Source organism: Vicugna pacos, chromosome 12 (assembly GCF_048564905.1).
Source record: "Vicugna pacos chromosome 12, VicPac4, whole genome shotgun sequence".
Classification (NCBI taxonomy): domain Eukaryota; kingdom Metazoa; phylum Chordata; class Mammalia; order Artiodactyla; family Camelidae; genus Vicugna; species Vicugna pacos.
In genome coordinates this window covers 51,674,046-51,685,652 of record NC_132998.1, presented here as the reverse complement: position 1 = coordinate 51,685,652, position 11,607 = coordinate 51,674,046, and positions in this window count along the sequence as shown.

Below are 11,607 nucleotides of genomic sequence, written 5' to 3'. Positions count from 1 at the left end.
GCTGTCCTTCAAGTAGCTTTGTTCCTTTGGAACACATCATAGTTTTGTGTCATTTCACATCAGTTTCTAAGCTACAGTGCTTAGGGTGAGGTTCTATTTGTCACACTATGTCATTAGAGTTATTTTATTATCCATTATTTGCACATTGGTGTTTGGATATATGAGACTATGATGTTAGTGATCATTTAATGTCATCTGATATACTCAATATAACAATGATTTCAAACTGGGACACACATAACCTTGGAGATAAATGAAGATTTTCCAAAGGATATGGTATTAGAGTTGGTAATTCAATAGAAGTGCAGTATGGATTCTATTGTAAATGCTGGATTTGACAACACTGTTTCTAAGTCTAGCTCCTAATGGCAGTCTAATATATTTCTACTTTTGGTTGTTGATTTCCACTGGCCTCTCATTATAGATAAAAGTAATAAATATCCATGGATACATGAACTAATTGAAAAAACAAAGAGCACCTTAATTTCAGAGATGAATTTTCAATAAAATTTTACTTTTATTTATTACTAAGTATAATATTTTTAGTATATTTGTTTCTATTGATATATATATACTAAAATTTATTTTAATGATAATTCAGTCTAGGAGAAAGGTAGCCATACTTAATGGTCCCATAACATTTTTGAAAATTAGAAATATAATTTACACATATATTTGATTGAGGAGAATATGACAGGTTGATCAATAAAAGACTTTCAAACATAACAATATATTATTACATTAAGATCAAATTCTTTGGGGTCTGAAGAATGAAAATGTGAGTTCACTATTTACAAAGCAGAAATAGACTCACAGACATAGAAAACAAACTTATGGTTACCAAAGGGGAAAGGGTGAAGAAGGATAAATTAGGAGTTTGGGATTAACAGATACATACTACTGTATATAAAATAGAGAAACAACAAGGACCTACTGTATAGCACAGGGAACTATACTGAATATCTTGGAATAACCTATAATGGAAAAGAATTTGAAAAAGAATATGTGTATATACTTTTTCAGATTATATATAATAGATTATTATATATTATCAGATTATTTACAGACAATAGTAGATTATTTATTATATATGTATGACTGAATCACTTTGCTGTACACCTGAAACATTGTAAATCAACTACACTTCAATAAAAAATAGAAAATGTAAGTTCAGGAGAAAAAGGAGAAAAAGTAAGATTTCTGACTGACAAGGAAAAGCTTATTCATGCATTCTTTAAATTATTATGGTGTTTGGATTCATTTGATGCACATTAAACATATGATGGAACAGTTCTATTTTAAAATGACATTATTTAAAATTCACAAGAAGTGATCTCCTTTGTAACCATTTATATGTATAATAAAATTTTTAGATGTTAATCCAACAATGTGAAAGGGATGTCAGTAATTAAAAAAGCATTTTATAGGGTACAGGAAAAATTGAGGCTCTCGAGTAAAAATTGTCAAATTTTATCAGGGCATTTTTTTCCCCAACTCATCTTATTCAATATAAATTCCTCTTGAAGAAGTCAGATGGTATGTGGGCCAATATCTCACCAATTGTGCAACCCAAATATATTCCTAACTCACCATATCTGTAGTTCAGAAATCTCAATCTCATTCTTTGATTTTATATCTATTTTTATATTAACATCTACTTAGCTACTCATTACTCACATACTTCTTTTTTCTTCCCCAATCCCAACCTTCATAAAAAATAAACAATGAAGGTACTCCACTATCACATGGTCCTACAAAGCTACAAATCCTTAAGTTTTCTCCCCAAGATTTCATAGTCTATCTAAAAGTCTCTCCTCTCTTTTGTGGGAATTTTCCGTTCTCTGACCCCTACAAGAAGCAGCAGGATATTGCCTTCTCTTCAAAAGGTTCACTTTTACTCATATGGGTGTTTTATGTATCCATTCATATATCTATATGCCCATTTATCCATATATCTACATATCTATATGTATTCAGTATTTAATATCTTTTCCCTACATTTCATGCCCCTTCATAGGAAATTACTTAAATTTTTTTCTATATATTTAAATTCATACACACAGGTACATATATTTTGTTGAGGTATTTTTATACAACTAGGGGCACAGTAAATATTCTGTAGGTCCACCTCATTATTCCTAATTACAACAAAGTACAGAGTACCACAGTGTATTTAATCATGTCCATACTGATGATCATGAAAGAGGTTTTCAAAGTTTGATCTCAGTTGCAATGTTGCAAAGAACATTCTTGTGAATATATTTTCTTGCCCATATATGATTATTTCTCAAGGACAGATTCTTCTAAGTGGGATTACTTGATCAAAGACTACACATTTTAACTTTCAATGGATGTTAAACTCCCCAATGGTGCCATTTTACATTCAGATAACAATGAAAAACATATTTCCTTTTATCTTCGTAGAAGGGCATAAAATCAACATTTATAATGTTTTGCTAATCAAATAGGCAAAGAATGATTTCTTGTGGAAATCTTAATTGGCATTTCTCTGACTTCTGGTGCATGACTCTGTGAAAAGTGGCATGCAGTGAATTTGAGTTAAATTCCTTGTTCTTTCTCCCCCAGACCGTATTTATCTGCTCAGAATTATTTGGATATGGCTTTTGATTCCCCTCTGACTCCTAAAAAACATACTTTTCAGTTTCCTCTTTTGGATCATTTTCTCTTTTCTATTTTTGTCCTCATCTTTCTTGATAAACTGAGTAGAGAAGTCCTCCTCAAGCCTGCTTGCTCTCACCTCAAGCAGCCGACTTGCTTAACATAAATAGCTAGATTGCTTCCCGCAAGAACACAGACCTAGGACACTCCCTTAAGGGCCAAAGGAATAATCACCTCACCTTCCATTTCCACTCCCCCTGCTTTTGGTTAGTTTCTAACACCTTTGTTATTAAGTGATAGAAAAGTTATTTTCTTCTTTATATTAAGGTGGTGTTTTTTTTTTTGAACCTTTTCCACCAAATTGCTTTTATAAGCAGAGAAGAGTGAACTTGGAAATAATGATTTGTTTTCTTATTCCAAACCTCTGAGTAAAATTGAAGGTACAGAAAAATTTGCCGTTTTATTGTCAGTTCTTTTACTTTCTGCCAAAAATATCTCGGTTCAGAAGCACTATATTACGTTGGATGATCCAAATCGTGATTAATTCACTTCAATCCAATTTTACAAAAGTGTGCATTTTGCAAGCTAATGTTTTGTTCTTTGGGGGAAGTTTTGACTTTTGACTTACTAGATCCCATGAAGGGGTTGCAGGGCCCTCCAGTGGTCCGTGGACCGCATTTGGAGAACCCTTGCTCTAGAACAATGGCTCTCCATCTGGCTGAACATGAGAATCACTCGGTTACCCTGAGTCTCAGCCCGAGGTTTTGATTCCGTTAGTTTGGGGTAGGCCTGGCCATTGGTATTTTATCAGAACTTCCCAGGTTGTTTTATCATGCAGCCAGAGTTCAGGATCAGTGCTATAGAACACAACATGGTGTCTTTTGCATTGCAGACACTCAAAATCGACTTTAGGATTATATGGAGAACACTGCAAGCACAAAACCATTTAAAAGACATTTAACTAACACAATTCAATACTAGGTCATATTGTGTAGACTGGGGTTATTTGGTGTGGAACATGGGCCAGAGCAATTTCAAGAACCTCTTTTGCAGAATTGCAGGTATCAGAATGGTGTTCTGGAACCTCATTTTCTTTAGGTACAGACCGCTGGTATTTATCTGGCTGTCTGTCTATCGAGGTATGGCTATATATTGTAAAACTAATGGAACTGAATATTTAAATCAGAGTAAAATGCTTATTCATATGTATTTTCACATCGCTTACATTAAAAAGTGAATCAATATTATAAGATATTTTTCCTAAGTCTTTATGAAGCTCCCTCTGACGTCTCCTGAGACCATCCATTTCAGAGGATAAATCACTGGAAATATATTAGACTAGGAGGGAAGAAGAATAAGAGCAAAGCAGCTTCAGAATTTACTAGTTGTATGATTTCCCCCAGCTCTTCAAGTATTGTTATTGGGTTCTCCTTTGGTCACCTCTCTTTGTAAGGTCTGTTGAGCTATGGGCATTTCAAGAGTAAAGACAGAACCAGAGATGTAGTTCTTGATAAGAGCACGATGAAGGTGGAAATTCTTGTAGTTAATGCTTTTACCTTTGTGTGTGTGGAATACGGATGTTCTGCTAAGAAACTAAGCAGTTGATATATTTTGAATCCTCTCTAATAGATATTCTTATTCATTACATTGATGGTAATTCATTGGGTTTTAAAATAAAACACTAAATCACTAATAAGTTCAATTTAAATAAATTTAATATTAGTGGAGACCGAGGGAGTTGGGTTCTGGCTTTTATTATTATTTTTAAATCAAAAGAGAATTAATGGGCATTATCCACTTAAATAGAAAAGATAAAACTATAAAATGTCTAGAAAAAAAACATAGGAGAAAGTCTTAGTGCCCTTCAGGTGGGCAAACATTTCATAGGCAAGACACTAAAAGTACCAATCATAAGATTTTTAAAATGATCAATGGGATCTTATTAAAATGGAAACTTCTGATCTTCAAAAGATCAGAAACTTCTGATCCTTACTTCACTTTAAGTACAATGAAAAAGTAAGCCATGGATTGGGAGGTAGTATTTACAATATGGGTACCTGACAAAAGCTTTTATCCAGAATATATAAATCTGATAATAAGACAAACAATCCAATTTTAAAAAATGAGCAGAAAGATTTAAGCAGGCACTTCATAAAAGAAGATACATGAAGGTTAAAAAGGACATAAAAAGATTTCAACACTATATGTTATCAGGGAAATGCAACTTAGAACCACATGACATACCACTATACGCCCACTGGAATGACTAAAATTAAAAAGACTAAGCAAGTGTTGGTAAGAATATGGAACACTGGAACTGTCACATGTTGCTGGTGGGAATGTGAAATAGTCTGGCAGTTCCTTATACAGTAAAATATACATCTACTGTTTGATCCCAGGAGCCATTGCATTTCCACTTACCTACCCAAGAGAAATAAAAGCATATGACTGCACACAGAGGACTTGGACGTGACTATCCACAGCAGATTTATTTGTAAAAGTCCACAACTAAAAATAATCCAAGTGTCCACAGGTGAGTGGATAAACTATAAATGTTTAATAGAATAAAAATAATTACAAATACACACTATTTCAGAGATAAATATCAAAAAACAGCATGCTGAGTTAAAGCCAGATACAAAAGAATACACACTTTACACTTTATTTCAGTAAAATTTTAGAATAGACAAAACTAATCTATAGGGATGGAAAGGAAAGGAATGGTTACCTGAGGCTGAGGGCTGGAGAAAGAGGCCAAGGGAACTTCTTAGGGGTGATGGAAATGTTCTATAATTTAATTATGATGGTTATACAGGAGTGAATTCATTTTTCAACATGCATCAAACTTACACTTAAAACGAGGGCTTTTTATTGCATATAAGTATGCCTCAATTAAAAAAACACATTAGTATATGTAATAAATGTTATAAAAGTTCAGAGATGAGTGAGATCATTAGGGGCTGGTGGGTTAGGATGTAGAAATGTCAGTCCTGGCCCAGCTCTGCAAAAGGCAGTGGAAGACGGTAGGAAGGTCACACTGGTCTGGGCAGTCAGATCACTGAGCTTTGAGGTTGTTTCCTCTCATCTAAATTTTGCTTTTATAGATTGTAAGGGTCTGAAAAATCTTTCTCTGTTATGCTAAAGGTCAGAGAGTAATTTGGAGCTGGATAAAATGAGAATTCATTGTGCATGGTCAGAAGGCAACACATTTTTTTTCCCCTAGTAAGTTGCAAACAGACTCTTAGAAGATAACTCCAAGAATGTGTGACACTTTGAAAAGGTATCAGAGGCTTCTCAGTCTAAGAAAGGCTTCAGCGTGGATCTGAAGATTTTTTTTCCTTTTAGCCAGAGAAAAGGCCAGAGATAGTCTAAAAGATTAATGTTAAAGCTAAAAATGTTTGCTGCTGTTTTTATTTCTTTCGCTTTTGCCCAGAATGGTCTGTGACTTTTTAATATAAGTTGCAGACTTAAAATTGTTTGATTTTCATTGCATGCTTTCCCTTTCTAAAGCATAAGATCACTCAAATGACCTCTTGTTCATAGGAAAGCCTCTCTCGCTCGCTCTCTCTCTCTCTTTATAACTTATTTAGTTACCTTTTTACTTTGAGATAATTGAGATTCACGTGCAGTAATACAGAAACAATGCAGAAGGATCCAGTATCGCTATCACTCAGTTTCCCCAAATATGAACATCTTAGATAACTGTAGTATTACCAGAGCTGGAAAACTGATACCGAATGCAATCTACTTTATTCAGATTTCACCAGTTTTACACTCACTCATTTGAGTGTGTGTGTATGTGTGTATTTAGTTCTATATGATTTTGTTCCATGTGTAGATAGATGCCCGTGACCGCCACCCGTCAAGACACAAAACAGCCCCATCAGCACAAAGATCCCTTATTTGCTCTTATGTATCTGTGCCCACCTCCCTCCTGCTTGCCCTTACCCTTGCACATGACTCCTGGGAGCCATGAATCAGTTCTTCATCTCTATAATTTTATCGTTTAATGCACATTGCTGACATGAAATCATACAGCGTGCAACCTCTTGGGATCAAGTTTTTCCCTCAGCGTAATTCCCTGGAGATTCATCCTGGTGTGTGTGTCAGTAGTTCATTGTTTTAAATTGCTGAGTTCTAGTCCATGATACGTATGAATTCTTTACAAATGACAGCATAGGAAAGGATGCATATATGTTTGCGTTCTGGAGCAAAGGGGATGAATTTCCTATTAAGACGTGAGAGCCACTACTGTCTGGGATTCACGGTGCCTTTAGTGCAGTACCTTCATTTCAATCATTAACATTAAGCAGAAATCATTCTTCAACTTTGTAGGGACCTACAATCTGTTCATTCTACCTGATTATCACTGCCCTTAGCCTTCATGTCCTCATTTTCCTCCCTCCCAGCTGTGATTCCATGATATTCCATATTCAAAATTGCTCCCTTGTCAATGCCCTTTGTCCACCTTGACCCACTCTCCCTCCACTGCGGTTGCCTGACTCTGAATCCTATTAAATCCAAGCCTCCAAGAACCCCAGGCTCGCACCCACATGACAGAGAGGAGCTTCAAAAAAACTTTAAATTTGTGTCCAGCATGTCATGTGGGCACTTTGGTCCAATAATCTCAAAGCCCCAATTTTTCCATTTTCTGTTTTCTATGTATTCATCCTCTCATAGCATATTTTTAAAAATTTATTTCTGAAACCTTTGACACCTTTTTACCCATTTTTACTCAGCCGATGACCTTGCTTCCTGTTTTCACTGAGAAAACAGAAACAATTGAGAGCAAATTTTCACCAGCGTCCTATTAACACACGTGCACCCTTAACCATCTTCCTGCTGGTTCCTACAGATAAACTGTCCTCAAACCGAGGCCCACCCCTTTACTCCTGGAACCCACCCCTTCATACCCATTCTAGGGCAAAACTCCAGCAACCCTTCCCTTTCTCTCCTGCAGGAAGACTTTCTCTCTGACTGGATCGTTCCCATCAGCGTGTTAGTATGCTATAATGCACTCCAACCTGTCTTCCCTGGAAAAAAAACCCTTCTCTTAATCCTATCACCTCTTCAGGATGATGTCCCAATTCTCTACCACCTTTTACAGAAGAACACTGGAAATATTTGCCTGTACTCACCACTTTCCACTGCTTTCTTCCTATTTGCTTTTTTTTTTTTCTTCTTTTTCATTATAGGCTACTAGAAGTGTTGACGATAGTCCCCTGTGCTATCCGGCAGAAACTTGTTGTTTGTCTATTTTATATATAGTAGTTAATATCTGCAAATCTTGAGCTCCCAATTTATCCCTTCCCACTTCCTTTTCCCACTGGTAACCATGAGTTTGTTTTCTCTGTCTGTGAGTCTGCTTCTGTTTTGTAAATAAGTTCATTTGTGTCTTTTTTGTTTTGGGTTCCACATATGAGCGATCTCATATGGTCTTTTTCTTTCTCTTTCTGGCTTAGTTCACTTAGAATGACGATCTCCAGGTCCATCTATGTTGCTGCAAATGACATTATTTTATTCTTTTATATGGTGGAGTAGTATTCTGTTGTGTAAATGTATCACAACTTCTTGACCCAGTCATCCATCAATGGGCATTCAGGTTGTTTCTGCGTCTTGGCTGTTGTAAATTGTGCTGTTGAGAACACTGGGGTGCAGGTGTCGTTTCACATTAGTGTTCAAAACTCATCTGCTCTTGAATTAGGCTTTTGCTGCTGGTTCTCTCCTGAGCCTGTTCACGTGAGGGTCACCAATGGCTGTCATACTTGCCAAATACAATGACCAATTCTTGGACCATATATTCTTGACTATCAGCAAGACAGACAGAAAAATCTTGATCTTGCATTTCCCCAAGCCTTTGTGATGTCAATCAATGTTAATTCCAACTTCTAGTTTCTCAGATAAAACATCATGGCATCAACCTTGAGGTGGATCACGGGTACCCCATGTTCCATCCTTCAGCAGCACCCAGTCACTCCTCACCACCTCTGCGGCTGCCATCCTGGTCTAAGCCACAGTCATCTTTTTCACAACAGATTATGTCAGGCCTCAGCTCAGAACTTTCCAATGCTTTCCCATCACTCTCAGAATAAAAGCTAAAATCTTAATAATAGCACACAAAACTGTATACGATCTTGCTTCCACATTACATTTCCGATCCCACCTCTTTTTCTTCTCTCCCTCACTTACTCCACTCTAGCCACACAGGGCTTCTTGCTTCATCTGAGACACACCAGCCGCATTCCTGTCTCAGGGCCTTTGCTCTTGCGGCTCCATCCCTCTCAGTTATTTATACATCTCGCTTTGTTTAAATGTGAGACTTTCCCTGCCGTATTTAATATTGTAACTCATCTTTGTGGGCCCAGCATTCTATCTCTTCTCTTATCTTTTTTTTTAACTTAAAATTTTTTTCATTGCTTCTCTCTTCTATTAGAATAAGAACCCTGTGAGGTCAAGATTTTTATGAGTCTTGTTCACTGTACCAAGAAAAAAACCTTGCATATAGCTGTTTCTTAATAAATATTTGCTGAGTAAGTGAATAGACAAATACATACATAAAAAACAAGGCTAAAAACTTTGGGGCAAGTTTCAGAAAGGAAACCTTGTGATCTAATGCTTGCACCAGTGGCTATGCTGCGAAGAGATCGCTGTAAGTCTGGGGAACCCCTCCCTGTGGTACCCAGAATATCTCAGAAGAGCTATAATCCTTTGAGAACTGTGGGGGCACATCCTGGGTCAGAAGAACAGAGACTCAGGATCCTCATCTGCACAGAGATGTGGCTTCCTGAGAATGGTTCCCCTGGAGGCAGTCAAGTCACAGCACTTACGCCAACTATGTGTGAACATTGCATCACGTGAAATGACCAAGAACGTGGTATGCAGTCCAAGTTGCAATACTTCTTGACTTTAGAGATCTCAAAGGGCATGAAGGTATGGGCAGTGGTTTTCGTGATGCCACAGATAGTGCTGCCTAGTTGCTTTGTTTTTATCATCACCACCTCCACTGCCACCACCGTCACCACCACCACCACCACCATCGTCATCGTCATCACCACCACCATCATCATCACCATCACCACCACCACCGTCATCATCACCATCACCACCACCATCGTCATCATAATCACTATCATCATCATCACCGTCATCACCATCACCATTATTATCATGAATCAGAGTGATTATAAGGAGGAAGCACCAGGCTTTCTAACAGCGTATTTCCCAAGTTTCTGTAAGGCAGATTCTGGCTAGAGAACTAAAATATCTCTCCAAATATAACTTGGGGCCATCGTTTCTAAGATGCTTCTGATTATTTTAATTGTAGTCAAGGTAATTTGAATCTAGATCTCCTAAGTTTCTTCTCTTTTAACAATTTCTCACACTCCTGATAGGTGTGTTTAGAGTGGCAGACTGTTGCTCAGCCCTTACTTGATGCAGGGGAAGATGGTTTAAAAGGTGAAAATAACAGTTGAAAAGGGGGTTGTTCACAGTCCTGATTTCCTTCCCTTTATTTTTATGTTTTAAGTGAGAGGTTTGAGTACTTTAGATTACAAGGCAAGCACAATTGGTGGAGAGCCACTTCTGTTTAATTAATTTCGAGAACGGTTTTACATCCCTGGTCCAGAGAAGAAAGAAGGAAAAGGGTGATGAAGAAGGAGTGTGAAGCCTGCTGGGGGATGAGGAGGAGGGGGCGATGCTAAGTGTGCAGTGATTCTTTCTTCCTCTGTTCCATCAGATGCTACTGTGCCACGGGCGTGGGCAGGGTAAGGCAAGGGATTTTATGTTTAGAATCATTTCTCCCAGTAGGATGGATGCTGCTCCTAAAATAAATAAAGTAAAGAAGAAAGGGAGGAAGAAAATGAGAGAAAAGAGAAAGAGAAAGGTAGTTGCAGACGGTATTCTCAAAAGGTCTTTTGCTGTGTTTAAAAGGGGTGCATGGAGAATGTGAAGAGAAAGGTGTGAATAAGCAAAGCTGGTGCCTCCAGGATACCAGGAGAGTGGATAAAAACCCAAAAGGGTTGTGAGAAAAACGGGTTGGTTGACATCCTCTGATTAGTTCTTCGTTGTCACTTTCCCGATGCTCTTACTGTTTTTCAACCACGTAACTTCAGAGCTGTGCTTTGAAAGTTTAAAAGAGTACTAATGGGAGTGGAGGGTGGTTTTTTTTTTTTAACATTTTATTTTCAAATAATTTCCAACTCTCAAGAAAGTTGCACCAATAGCATGACAAACTCCTGAGTACCCTTCTCCCAGATTCACGTTGGGCCAATTGCTCTACCGACGTCCTCCTGAAAAAAAGGTCCAATTAGGAACCATACACTGTATTCAACTGTCATATCTCCCCAGCTTCCTTCAGTCTAGAAGACTCCCTCAGTCCACTTGACTTTCATGACCTTGACATTTTGGAAGGTCAGTTATTGTATGGAAACTTTCTACATTTCTCTTTGTTTAATATTTCTTCTTGATTATAACCAGGTTATATATATATATATATATATATATATATATATTTTTTTTTTTTTTTGCTGAGATACTAGAGAACCGATGTTGTGTTCTCACTGTGTCCTACCAGGTGGCAGATGACACTGATTTGTCCCGTTACTGGTGCTCTTACCTTTGAACACTTGATTCAGAGGGTGTCTGGTAGGGTGTCTCCACTGTAAAGTGAATTTTTCTTTTCCTTTGTAATTAGACATTTTATAGTAAGAGACTTTGAGACTGTAAAATCCTTCCTCATCTTACTTTCACCCACTACTTTTGGCATTCATTGATGTATCTTGCCTGAATTCCTTTCCTATTTATTAGTTGGAATTCTCATCTAAGAAAGAGGTTTGCTTCCTATCTGTTCATCTACTTCCTTATTATATCAGTGTGAATTCATGGATTGCATTTTACCCAGTAGGTTATAATCCATTACCCTTAATACTTATTTTGATGCTCAGATTGTTCCAGATTTGGTCAGTGGGAGCTCCTTCAGGGCAGCTCATG